The following is a 12,641-nucleotide window of genomic DNA, read 5'->3' as shown; positions in this document are numbered from 1 at the left end:
GAATTGGGCAGAATTGTACCAACTTTTCCACAAAAGGGTCTGAAAACGTCAGCGTGGTACCAACGGGCCGATGAATGACAAAAAGGGCTGAATTTGGTACAATTGTACCAAGTGTGGCAACAGTGAATATATATCTTTAGAAATTTTTGACTCTGAACAAAACGTACCGTGGACCGTAGGATGCACCATAAATTACCATCTGAACCAGGCACGTAGCCAAGGGGTGGGTCCGGGGGGTCCGGACCCCCCCCCCTTCGGGACCAGAAATAAAATAAATAAGAAGGGATGAAACAAAAAGAAACAAGAAATAGGAAGAATCAGCGTTAGAAATAAAGATAAAATATAAAGATAAAAATAAAAATAAAAATAGTTTTTTATCATCGCTTCCCTGCAGTATCAAACATGTTATTTCGAAAACAATTTTCTACTGCTTTTTTAACTTGTCATTTGGAACAGACAGTACTTGACGAAAAAAAAAAAAAGTTATGTGGAAAGCAAGTCCTGTTAACATTTGATTCAACAGAGAAAGGAACGCAGATATTATAAATATTTTACAAGACATTTTGGATAGTACTTTTTTCTTTTTCTTTTTCTTTTTTTTTAATAGTTGAGAACATAATGAAAGGAAAATTTTTACATTTGGATGAACAGAAGAAGGAACGTAGATATTGTAAAATTTTTAAAAATATTTTTAAAATATTCTTTTATTCGAGATTCCTTCATAGTTTGTTACTAAAATACTTACTAACATGCATGGGCGCCGATCCTGGGGGCCGAGGGAGCCCGGCCCCCCAAAGGTCATGTGTGCCTCCTTGTTATATTTATGAATATACAATATATTGGCATAATTTGGATGCAATTTGTCTTAAAATCCTCATATATGCCTTCTACATCTGAATGGACCTCCCTCAAATTTACAGAGAAATCGGCGCCCTTGCTAACATGTCCTAATTTTAAAGTCTTATCATACCAATATATGTTGCTACTAAAATAGTTTAAATTGATCAGGTCCCTGGTGTGATAACCACAATACTTCATATCAATCTCCCCCTCCCCCCCATCACGAAATCCTGACTAAACGAACCAATATAATGTTACCAGTAAAATAGTTTGAATCATCGAACTCTGGTGTGATAACCACAGTATTTCATGTCTCGGACCCCCCCTATTGCGAAATTCTGGCTACGTGCCTGATCTGAACAATATACTGATAGGGAGAGGGTAAGACACTGAAACCATTCCTTGGAGGGAGAAGAAGTGGCATGTAAAAGTAATAGAATACGAAAGATATTGGTGTCGAATTCATAGTTTTCGGGTTCGAAGAAATGAAAAGTAGCACTCCAAATGATCACTCCTCACTTCTTTTTACCCATGCATAGAGACGAAACTTTTTCACAACAATTTTGATATTTTGTAGCATTAGTTATCACAATTTTCGCATTTATTTTTTTTTTTTAATGTAGCACAGGTTTAGTTTTCAAAAAATATGGAACTTGTAAACAGTATAACTTTGTTACTAAGGTGTATATCTAATACAAAAATAAGGATATACATTGATTAGGTGCACATTCTAACTAATGTATTCACTGAAATACAGAAATTAATACAAAAATTTAAACACTTCCTCTAACCTCATCCTTAGTTAAAGGATAACATGCAGCAGCTCATTACCAATAGTTCTTTAAGTTTGTTCTGTCAGTAACAATCATATTATACTTGGAAAAGAATCTCTAGGCATCAACACTCGAGACTGGCAACCATATTGAACGTAATGAGCTGACAGCAAAAGAACTGTGGTTAACTTTTAAACTGTTTAACAATGATACAATGTCAACTTCCTTATCCTCACTGTTGAGAAGTTCAATAATCTTACTTTTAAATTCATGGTAAGCAACCAAAAATCATGAACATTTTCACCACAAAACACAGTCAACGATTTAAACAACAGTTCAGTTTTGTTGATGTTTACATCTTTATGAAGTGAAACAGTTTCTAGATCAAATAACTCTCAGAGCTTTTCATAAATGCAACATTTTTTTTTTTAGGTTAAATAGTATTAGAAATGCGCTTTTTGGTCATTATTAGCAATAATTGAAAAGAATTCCACTTTTTCGTTTACATTCGCATTTATCGCAAGTAATGCCGAATTTCGAAAAAAAAATTGCGATAATATAAACGTGATTTCTGGCTCTGAAATGAAAAGTTTGAGGTTTCCTGAAATATATACGCATTTTTTTACGCGTTTCGCACATAGTATCGCATTAACGAAAAAGTTTCGTCTCTAGCCATGTATAAATGGAAAATGGTGTTAATCTTACATTTTTTCTTTCAAGTATTATTGTTTAAAAAAACTTGTCTTTCAACTTTAATTATTTTCTACTTCTTAGTTATAATTACATATATATTTTCTATTTATATTGTATTCTATGTTATACATTTATTCTCTATGTCTTATACATTTGAAGAGAAGCTTACGGCAATTCAGAGCAGCAGGAACATACACGTGATGTAGGCCTTGGCGATCCAAAGCACCCCCTTCCCCCCGAAATCATTATTTTTCTGTAAATTTTACCGACTTTTAGAGATGGTGTTAGACATTTTAGCACAGTATGTCATATTGACATTGAAACCCTCCAAAAGCTTTCGATCCTTGAAATGAATTCCTGGCTACGCCCTTGCAAAGGAGTGATGATTTTAGGGAGTGATCAGGTAGTATTGCCTCTCTGAAGCAACAACACTTCCCAAGAAGGCATATCTCTGATAGTTCCCGATGTGATATCAGTATTTGTGTACTACCACTTTTCACTCTCAGTGTATTGAAACTCACCCTAAAGGAACTGTTGTGAAATCTTCACTGGTTCCCGCTCTGACCCTCATACCAATGAGGCCAACCTTGGACATATACCACATCTTGGAATATCACTATTTATGTCTGCGACTCCAAAAACTATATATTCGACAAAAATAAAGGATGTTTTTGATTCTTTTTGCCTACCACCCTCCCAGTCTGACCTCCATACCAACGAAGGCTTAACTTGGGCTTAAGCAGCGTTGACAGTATCACTATTCATCTTTGCGACCCCGAAAATTATGAATTCGACACTAATATCGTTCGTATTTGACTATTTTTACATTTACCTGTCACCTCCCCCTTTAGTAGGGATGGTTTCAGTGTCTCGACCCCACAACTATGGAGGAATGTCAACCAACTTAAGTATAGCTATAAACTACTATCTGAAAAACAACTTTGCGGTGATCTTTTTCGGAGAGGAATTCGTTGACTACTTCTTCAATATCAATATGGTGGCTTTTTCGCCTTCTATGCTGAAGAATGCCAAAGAGCTCAACTTCATCTGCACCATTGTGCTATGAATATAGGTTTACATGGCGTTTAGTTCGCTGAATGCTAGCTTAGGTGTTACACTCGTCACAGGAAAAGTGAGATACAGCTATAAGAGAGTAGGGGTCTAAACAAATACGGAACACTACTATCAATGACAGTTATCTAAGATTAAATCCTTAGCTAATTCATTCTAAGTTGAAATTTTACTCAATCTTTTCCTTCATTAGTATACTGTTCGGAAACTATTACAGTAAAGACGTGATAAATCTTTTCAGTAGACTTCACAGTCTGTGGCTCGTACAGCAACTTCTCTTTCATCTAAGGCTAAAGTAGTGTGCATTTTAGACATTGAGTAAAAAGTGTGAAATTACATAAAAACCTGCAAAGCGGAATTACGTAACTTAGGAATGCAACATATTATTGTTGTCTGGCACAACGGGGTTGGTTGTTACATGTAACAACTTACCTCGCAAGTAGTGTAACAACCAGCCCGATGCGTAGTCATTCCATAAAAAAAAACTACACTAACCAGCAAACAAAGGCACCAATCTAACAAATTTGTACACTTTATTGTAGACAACAAATATGATAATTAGCGCTAATTTAAAAAAAAAAAATATGGTTGTCTAAAACTTGCTCTGTAGACACAAAAAGAACTGTGTGTTCAAAATTTCCAAAAAAGATATATATATATATATATATATATATATATATATATATATATATATATATATATATATATATATATATATATATATATATATATATATATATAGATATAGATATATATATATATTTAACTTACCACGTGAAGTTACCTCCAAACAGCTTTCGTTTCTCCGTCTGAGACAGGTGCCAACTCAAGTACAATACTACGATACGTGAGCAGCTGCTGCTATCTGTTGGCAGTCCACAAAGCTACTTGTAACTACCAACCCCGTTCTCCGATACTTTTCCCGCTCGCTTGTATAGTTGTGAAAACAAGCAACTTTCAATTGTTTCAATTCAATGGGAAGACAGAAATTTAAATGGGCAGGTAGAAACTTGAATATAAATTTCGGGATTTTGCCCGGGATACTGGCATGTGTGAGTGTAATGAATGTGATACGTATCTAAGGGGTCGTCTACCTATTACGTAACGCGGTAGAGGGAGAAGGGGTTCGAGCTTGCGTTACGAAGTATGATACAAGGGAGGAGGGGGTTACCGTCTTCGTTACGTAACGCATTTTTTCTGTAATTTTTATTTTTATTATCGGGTTTATATGCAATCTTTTGAAAAAATAATTTTATTCAGTTCTTTTCATTTTTATAAATAAATATTTATGTTGTTTAGAAAAAATGAGAACATACAGCCTGTATAAATTGAATCATGCAGAAGGGATTTGAAGACGCTATTAGACAGCAGCATGACTGGTGACGAACCCTGCGTGTATTACAATTCAATAAAGTTCTGTTTTATGGTTATCGCCGCAAAACATTTACGGTACACGCTTTTCTGAAATTAGTTGTTAGCGATGGTAACTACCGCTTAAAATTGCCCTCACGTTCCCACGCGTATCTCTTTTTCTGAGAATAGACTTAACACTTTTGATTTGAATCATTACCCACTCTATTCTTCCAAGGGGTTTTGCATGTGAAACAGAAGAAAAATATTTTTCGTGAAATAATATTTTCCGCGACAGAACGATCCAAGTAAAATTTATCGAATTCGTCGGATATTTATCTCATACTAAATATTTTTTTCTTTAGATTTGAATTTTCCAAGAGAAATTGGGCCTTTTGCAGAGTCTTTCGAAGTCTGATTAATGTCCTACTACGGGTTTGACTAACGGATGGTTATCAAAAGTGTATTCAGAGTCTCTGATTAGGACGTAGTAGTTGACGAAGTTAATCACATGTGATTAATTAATCTAGAGCAGAGGGTACTCTTTTAGCCACGGTTTAGCCTGTGCAACGGGATTTCGGATTTCATGTATTTTCATGTTTACAGACTACGCATGCGCACATCTTCTTTTCCGTAGTTGCCACATTTATTTTTTTCACCCGATGCACTTAGGTTATATTAGTTAATCATACCCAAATCAACTTTTTAGTTGTGTCAAAGTAGACTCTGAATACCAAAAAGTACACATTCCTTAGTATAGAGCTAGTATGCCACTAACTAGTCAGTGACTAAACCTCGATTAACGAATTCTCTCTGAATACCGCCCATTGAGTTTATTTGCATTTTGGCACTGATTTAGGACAAGAATAATTTGTAAAGAGATAAACTGTAATCCAGAGAAGATGGCCGAAAGCTTGTTCACAAACGAGATGTGCCTGCTCCGTCATGTCTGCAGCCACATCGAATCTCTGATCTACGGGCAAGAGAACAACTTTGTATCGTCTACACTGGGAAACTTCAAATACAGGAAGCATCCTGGATTCCAGAAAAAAGAGGTCAATGTCAATTCTCTAGATCCTGTTTCACCTGGATCTTCCTCCTTGCTAATCATCGGTGACCTAAGAGGTTGGATGAGATCTTTTTGGGAAAACGACAGTATGGAACTTCGAAGAATTAAGACTGGTTAATTAAACAACCTTTGCCGGATTTAGGTTTGATGGGGCCCTAAACTATTGAAAGTAATGAGGCCCTTTATATATATATATATATATATATATATATATATATATATATATATATATATATATATATATATATATATATATATATATATACATATATATATATATATATATATATATATATATATATATATATATATATATATACGAGGGCGGTTTGATAAGTCCGTGCAAAGTCCGAGACAGGGCAACACTGATGCGTACCGAGGAGATTGTCAGTTAGTAACATCTCTTGGAAGAACATACACCAAGAGGCAGCCAGATCTGTTTAGTGCTCTATGTTTGGTGTGCGGTTAAATTGGGTAAGTCGAGTGGGTTTCACAAACATGGATGAAAGAGAATTTCGTGTGGTGATCAAACCTTATTTTATGAAAGGTACTTCGCCTCAGAAGACGAAGGAGAAGCTAGATAAACATTATGGTGAATCTGCACCTTCGATTAGAACAGTGTATAAGTGGTTTCAAAATTTTCGGAGTGGCCATATGAGCACAAGTGACGGTGAACGTTCTGGACGCCCTATCGAGATCACTACACCAAAAATCATTGAGAAAATCCATGATATGGTCATGAATGATAGACGAGTGAAGGTACGTGAAATTGCTAGTGCTGTGGGCATCTCTAGTGAAAGGGTACATAATATTTTGCATCAACACTTGGACACGAATAAGCTATCCGCACGATGGGTGCCGCGATTGCTTACAGTGGATCAAAAACGAAATCATGTGAGGTGTTCCCAGGAAAGTTTGCGGCTGTTTCAACGGAATACACAGGGCTTTAAGTGTCGTTTCGTCACTGTGGACGAAACGTGGATACACCACTACACACCTGAAACCAAGGTACAGTCCAAACAATGGGTTGCCAGCAGGGAATCAGCACCAAAGAAGGCGAAGACCGTTCCTTCAGCCGGGAAGGTGATGGCGACACCTTTTGGGATTCTCAAGGCATAATACTCATCGACTATTTAGCAAAGGGGAAAACTATTACAGGTGAATATTACCTCTTTAAAAACTGAGCTGGAAGCAAAACGTCCACGATTGGCCCACAAAAAAGTTCTTTTCCATCACGACAATTCCCCAGTGCACTCATCTGTCATTGTAGCCGCAAAATTGATGGAATTAAAATTCCAACTCCTTCCGCATCCCCCTTATTCGCCAGATTTGGCTTCCTCGGACTACTACTTGTTTCCCGGTCTGAAGAAATGGTTGGCGGAACGCAGATTTTCGTCAAACGAGGAGGTGGTTGCAGCAATTAGTGCCTATTTTGCAGAGTTGGACCAATCATATTATTTAGAGGGGATCAACAAACTTTGAGCAACGTTGGACGAAGTGTATCAGCCTCAAAGGAGACTACGTTGAAAAATAAAATAATATTATCCATGAAAATGCAGTAGTTTTCAATTTGCACGGACTTATCAAACCGCCCTCGCATATATATATATATATATATATATATATATATATATATATATATATATATATATATATATATATATATATATATATACAAGGGCGGATCCAGGATATGATCAAGGGAGAGGCTAAGCCATATTTTGCTGTTTTATCCAGTGTAAAGCAGGATTGAAGCCCATTTTATCCAGTGTATATCTGAGCGTCAAGGGGGGAGCTTTAGCCCCTATAGCTCCCCCTTGGATTCGCCAATATATATATATATATATATATATATATATATATATATATATATATATATATATATATATATATATATATATATATATAAAATGTACTCCTTTTTCATTGACAAAACGTCGCCATTTTTGAGGTTTGAATATATGCTATATGGTAATTTGTGGACATAATAGATATATAAATACGTTTACACATGTATTTTATTAACTTATATATTGATCAACTTACAACATTTACCACACATTCCAAAGTTATTTAGAAACAAAATACAGACTCTCAATCTAGTTTGTGGAAGCTTGCTATAACATAAAATAAGAAGAAGTGTCAATATATTACACAAACTGGTAATAATTATACAGGGCAAATCAAAACGATGGACTTGATTTCAGTAAGTTATTTTGTGAAATCTAATAGATATATCTTATTGTGAGATATGCGCTTCGAAAGGCTAACTTGCAAAGTTTAGTTTTCACCCAATGTTTCCACTTTTACCGCTAGGAATCAGCAGCGAGCAATTAAGGAAAATGACGTTGAATGGAAGGGAGAGATCTTTTTGTAAGCTTCATTATCATGTAAACAAAGCTGTGATTACAGCAGATTTCAGATGAGAAACGATATGGCCTTGAGTTGGCTTCACACGGTGTCCAATTGGCATTGAGCGGTGTTGACAGTTCGCGACAAGCAGTTCTGCACACTGGCTTCTCGCGCTACAGCGAATCTTGACAATATCAGAGGCGCTACTTAGAAATATTGCATTAGCACATTAACTGCTCACTTTAGGAAGTAGAGAAAAGAATTACGAACACATAAGTGAAAACTACATCTTTCTATGTCAACTGGTTGTCGTGATACACGCTTTGAAAGGTTTCCATATAAAGCAATTAGTAAAACGAGCGTTGAGTCCCGCCTCTAATTTCCAGTGGATTTTGTTTCGAATTGCAAATAGAACTCACAACTTTTATTACAGTATAATCAGGAGTGTAGCCAGTAGGTTGTTCTAGGGGTACATTACTTACAGGGGGAGGCAAGCTTTTCACATATTAAAAGCAGAACAAATTACCTCTTTCACAACATGAAAGCATTTTAATTCACCATACATACATACATACTATACACACATTATATTTTCACAATGCTACCTTATCAAAAGACGGATCTTGACAGTTAAAAACCGGATTGTAAAAGATGAATCAATAAGCTATTCATAAGAAAACAAATGCTGTTTTTGGCAATCTGTTTATCTGACTTTGTGTTTATGTGGGTTAAAATAGTAAAGGAAAAAAACTTGAAAAAAAAATATCAACTTAGATAGGCCCTATTATTATGCAATAATATAGAGACTTCACACAGAAAGGGAAATGAGAATGTAAAGCATATGATTAATTTTAGCTGTTTTAATTAGGTACAAAAACCGTACTGATGATATTTTCTTTTTTAATTTTCATGTTTTATCATAAACGTCCCTCATTTACATTAACTATTAAATAAGTTTATTAAACATATACTAAACGAACCTCATTTCGGGGTTGGAAATAATTTGGAAAGACAGGGCCCCCTTTTCCCCCGTGGCTACACCCTTGAGAATAGTAAGCGCGCGAGTTAAATAATATCAAGCCTCTAATATATATATATATATATATATATATGCGCCTAGCATCGTAAGAACAAAGTATGGGAAGTTCGTAGTATTGGTTTGAAGTTCACTTCCAGATAGATTCTTCCTTATTCGACAGAAAGAAATGCAGTATGCTTTGTTTATTTTTTTCTTTCACGTTTCACTACGTTACATATATGCGACCACTTATTCCCTCTTTTCCCCTCAAGCAGGGATTCAAAAGCACCAGGCATCTGAATGGTGTCGTAAATTATCGTAATCCAAAACAAACTCGATCATATGGACTTGCTTAAGAGAATCAGACGGATTGTTTTCGTGAGACGTAGACCAAGCCCCAAGAGTGTTATTTATGAAAACTGATATAAAGAACAAAGGGACTATTCGTGTAGGAACGCAACTTCTCTTCTAGCATAAACTGAATTCACCAGTATGTGGGTTGTTTTCTTTCGTGGTAGTTCGTTTGATCTCCGAAAACCAGAATTGACAATGTCTTTAAGCAAACCGAGTGCAAGTGCGGGGTTTTCTAAAAAAGAAGTGCTTCGAAGTCAAGCTTGGAGAATTATTTTTTGTATTTACATTTTTTTTAAAGAAATACTCATCACAAGAAGAAAGAAAGAAACTTAACTTTAAAAAGTGTCAAAGCCTAACAGCACAAGCTTGCGGGATAAATCGAGCCACAGTGTCACGAATCTGCGTGGAGGCAAGAAAGCTGCCTCCCAGTAATATTCCAGTTTTTCTATCTCCTAGAAAACACAAAGGACCTCCCAAAAGGCTCACAAACCTTAATGACTTTGACAAGGACGTAGTATGCAGGACTGTTTCTGACTTTTATGACCAACGCGAATTTCCGACTTTGCAAAAAATCACAAATGCTTTGAAAAGTAAGATTTCCTTTACAGGTTCCAAGTCATCCACTTACAGAATACTCCGGGCTTTTGGTTTCAGGTATAAGAAAACAACCGATGGACGTAAATTTTTAATGGAGAGAAGTGATATTGTGGCGGCAAGACTAAAATTTCTTCGGAAGATGCATGAAATTCGGACTTCTGGCGACACAAGACCAATGTTTTACTTGGACGAGACTTGGGTAAATCAAAATCATTCACATAAGTCAGTTTGGCAAGATTCCACAAAAAACGGTGGATTGAAGGTGCCTCCGGGAAAAGGAAGCAGACTTATTGTCTGTCATGTGGGATCTGCAAAAACTGGATTTATACCTGAAAGTTAGTGGATATTTCGGTCTAAATCAACTTCCGACTATCACGAAGAAATGACAAGTGCTATATTTAAGGATTGGTTTTTGAACCGATTTCTAAATTATTTAGAGGAGGGTAGCATTATAATAATGGATAATGCCCCATATCATTCAGTCGTCACAAATAAAATTCCAAATTCATCAACTAGAAAAGATGCCATTGTTGAATGGTTACACCAAAAAGGTGTTGAATTTTCGGAAACAGAAACTAAAGTTGAGCTATTGCAGCGCGTAATGCCGTTCAAAAACCAATCTATAGGGATGCATTCGAGTCGAGTCGAGTCGAGATTTAAGCCTGTCTTGACTCGTCTCGAGAAAATGTTGTCTCGACTCGTGTCTCGACTCGAAAATATGATTCTGTCTCGACTCGTGTCTCGACTCGACAGTCTCTGTCTCGACTCGACTCGAATTCGAGTCGAGACGTCTCGAAATTCGAGTCGAGACAAAATGTACGAGTTAAAATATACGCACACATCAGCCAGACCATCATGACTACCTACCTAATTGTCAGTATGTCGACTTTTGGCATGGATAAAAACGGCGACACGTCTTGTCATACACGCAATGATCCTTGATAGGTCGCTGGAGAGAGCTGGCACCACATGTGCTCACTCAGGTCACCTAATTCCCGTAAATTCCGCGAAGGGGGGCGATGTGCTCTGACGTCACGTTCAATCACATCCCACAAGGAACATCACTCAAATGTCCGGCTCCAATTTCAATGAAACTTTTTTTGCTGATAGAAGGCATGTATGCATCATTACTTGTGATGACAAATTTTTGCCATGGTGCATGTTTTCTATTTTTTTTTAAATAACTTTTAAGAGTTGTGATGTGGTTATTAGAGATTACTACAGAAGTCCCTTACTACCCTTTGTAAACGGAGCGTTAATGAAGAAACGTAAAGAAAAACCATGTGGATACATATAAATCCTGGGGAGAAGTCGTATGATAGATATGACCTTGATGGCAGCCATCTTGAAATCCACCATTTTGAATCAAGGTCAAGTTTTCAAAACGAGAATAGGGTAATATGATACATAATTTCGGGCTAGAATTTAATTAGAAAAATAATGGTGAGGTTAGTTTTAAGATACACCCATTTGGGGGAAAGTTACAGGCTTATTAATTGTTTTTACTTACTGTGTGCGTAAGTCCCTTCTTACTTTCTTCTCAAGACCTGTAAATCGATCGCAACGGCAGAGCCCGGTTTCGCACTAGTGTTTAGAAATCTTTAAACTCACTTGAGGCAATATTTGTGGATTATTGTATTGTATTTTGCCTTTAATTAAATTTGAACCCACTTCATGATCTTGCGTAAAGTATCACTAAAAGAGAATTTCTGTTTTTATGGAGAACGTAAGCATGGCAATTATAAAAGGTGAGTAAGGTGCGTATGTATTTATAAGAAAGTCTTTTGTGGTTCCGCCAACCTATTCTTTAGTTGTTTTTTTTTTTCAAAATACTCATATCTCATAAATAAAAGAGCTATTATAAAATCTCTTACCACTATTCTTTAATACTTATAAAATTTTATTTATTGTAAAAGCACTGGCGAGATATTTCTTAACGCCCACTAAAATTATGGTAGAGCTCCTTCGTGGCTAACGGTTAGCATACTTGCCTTTGGCGTGGGAAACTTGGGCTTGATTCCCGGTGGGAGTTCATGTGGTTCGGATTCCACGTTAATCAGTAGGTCCACGTCTCACATAGCCTCGCTGCTGAACGGGACGTTAAACTCAGAATCAATTCAACTCAAAATTATGGTTTTGACTTTATTATGATGTCATTAGTTTAAACGCCCAACTGCCCAGTAATTATAAACATTGACTACATTATAAAATTGTAATTTGTGACGACTAAAATATCAGAAATTAAAGATTATTCTTTGGGTTTTGGAACATTTTGAAAAACGTGAAAAACTGGTACTGCACCGATACAACACACCTTTTGGATTTGTCATAACATGTCTTACATAGCTTTGGTTCGATTCTCAACACGGACTGCAACTACCCGTTAAATTGTGCATCCGAAAGGCACTCTTTGTTAAACCTCGCTTATCACCGCTCATCTTAATAATATATATAACTTCACCGCGAAGCAAATGTTGCATTTCTCTCTTTCATCCTAACACAAAACATAACTAACCACAGCTGT

The 12,641-nt window shown here is 36.3% G+C and overlaps 1 pseudogene; it reads left to right on the top strand.

The window, feature by feature from the left end:
* Nucleotides 1-6,294: 6,294 nt before the first annotated feature.
* On the top strand, nt 6,295-6,980 carry LOC145672542 (protein GVQW3-like; annotated as a pseudogene).
* The last annotated feature ends 5,661 nt before the right edge of the window (nt 6,981-12,641 follow it).

The sequence above is a fragment of the Thermobia domestica genome, chromosome 16, assembly GCF_964235325.1.
Source record: "Thermobia domestica chromosome 16, izTheDome1.hap1.1, whole genome shotgun sequence".
Taxonomy (NCBI): Eukaryota; Metazoa; Arthropoda; class Insecta; order Zygentoma; family Lepismatidae; genus Thermobia; species Thermobia domestica.
The sequence above is the reverse complement of the archived record's forward strand: the minus strand, read 5'-3'. Positions and strand labels throughout refer to the sequence as shown.